This window comes from Electrona antarctica, assembly GCF_951216825.1.
Source record: "Electrona antarctica genome assembly, chromosome: 24".
NCBI lineage: Eukaryota > Metazoa > Chordata > Actinopteri > Myctophiformes > Myctophidae > Electrona > Electrona antarctica.
The window spans coordinates 2,663,757-2,665,721 of NC_136803.1; the positions used below are offsets into that span (position 1 = coordinate 2,663,757).

A 1,965-nucleotide genomic window follows, 5' to 3' on the forward strand; every position below is an offset into this window, starting at 1 on the left:
TGGAAAAATGCGGAAAGGCTACACTCGCCGATCCGCACAAATGAAGTGATTACACCAGCTTCCCTGAATAAGACGGGAGCAAATCGCAGCGTGATCGGACCGATAAATACGCTACCTTTAAGTATCTGTTTACGCTTCCGTTACGCTCTGGCGTATTTCTCCTTTGTGAATGAGGACCTAAGAGTGTACACATGGAACCAAATGGACCCTTACGGGTCTGTAACTCTGAGAGTATACACATGGAACCAAATGGACCCTTACGGGTCTGTAACTCTCAGAGTATACACATGGAACCAAATGGACCCTTACGGGTCTGTAACTCTGAGAGTGTACACATGGAACCAAATGGACCCTTACGGGTCTGTAACTCTAAGAGTGTACACATGGAACCAAATGGACCCTTACAGGTCTGTAACTCTGAGAGAATACACATGGAACCAAATGGACCCTTACGGGTCTGTAACTCTGAGAGTGTACACATGGAACCAAATGGACCCTTACGGGTCTGTAACTCTAAGAGTGTACACATGGAACCAAATGGACCCTTACAGGTCTGTAACTCTGAGAGAATACACATGGAACCAAATGGCAGACAATTGCACGAGTCCCTCCGATCCGAGTCCGAGTCGAGTAGCAAGTCATTTGGTCCAAGTCTCAAGCAAGTCTCAAGTTTTTCTGTTGTGGGCAAGTCAAGTCAAGTCGAGTCACAAGGTTATGTCAAGTCGGGTCGAGTCACAAGGTTGTCGAGTCAAGTCGGGTCGAGTCACAAGGTTATGTCAAGTCAAGTCGGGTCGAGTCACAAGATTGTCGAGTCGAGTACTGTACTGTACTGTACTGTACTGTACTGTACTGTACTGTACAAGCTCTCCTCCCTGGCCTCTGTGTGTTAGGCTGCACAACAGTGACACTTGATGGTGGTGTCCGAGTCAGCTTGTCTCAAGTCGAGTCGAGTCTGGAGTCATTGTCTTCCAAGTCAAGTCGAATCTCAAGTTTTTACCCTTAAGTCCAAGTCGAGTTGCAAGTCGTCAAATCAATGACTCGAGTCGTACTCGAGTCGAGTCATCGAGTCTCGAGTCCAATACTCTGCCAAATGGACCCTTACGGGTCTGTAACTCTGAGAGTATACACATGGAACCAAATGGACCCTTACGGGTCTGTAACTCTGAGAGTATACACATGGAACCAAATGGACCCTTACGGGTCTGTAACTCTGAGAGTATACACATGGAACCAAATGGACCCTTACGGGTCTGTAACTCTGAGAGTATACACATGGAACCAAATGGACCCTTACGGGTCTGTAACTCTGAGAGTGTACAAATGGAAACAATGGAAGCTTACAGTGTACACATTTGTACACTCTCAGGGCAGTATTATGCGTGTCTTAAGTACCAGGTCTTATTACTTAACTTAAGACCTGGAGGCGTGATCAATGCCATTTGGCTATTCTGAGTGGCCAAACAGCATTGGTCACGCCTCCAGGTCTTAAGTTAAGTAATAAGACCTGGTACTTAAGACACACATAATACTGCCCTCAGAGTTCTGAGATTCCTTGAGAACGGTAAGGCCTCACTCACACCTTTACATCTAGCATAAACATTGTTGGATGCTAGATGTAAACAAAGGGTTAGGTGTCATGGCCGCCCCAATGCATTTCCAATGGAAGTCACATGGTTTTGACACATTTTTGTTGTACGGCTTTCGGCTGTGTTTCGACTGATCCCCCCTCCCCCTCATACAACACAAATGTTGTGTCAAACCATGTGACTCCCATTGGAAATGCATTGCGAGCTTGCATCAGTAAACAAGTCTCATGCATCAGCTATACATCAATCTGTTGTGCACGTGTGAGTCAGGCCTTAGAAGGAGTTCCGTTTCTCATCCGGTTCTGTTGCCACGCCCACAGGTCCATGGAACGACGACGGAGTTCCACCACATAGCGGGAGTCCAACAGACAACCTTGAG

At 46.8% G+C, this 1,965-nt stretch overlaps 1 long non-coding RNA gene across 1 annotated transcript in view; it reads left to right on the top strand.

Annotated features, from left to right (window-relative positions):
• LOC306916923 overlaps positions 1-1,965 on the top strand; it is a 3,757-nt gene extending 1,792 nt beyond the window's left edge. The window contains exon 3 of the long non-coding RNA XR_013789052.1: positions 1,907-1,965. This is a non-coding gene — a long non-coding RNA (uncharacterized lncRNA). The remainder of the gene's footprint in view (positions 1-1,906) is intronic.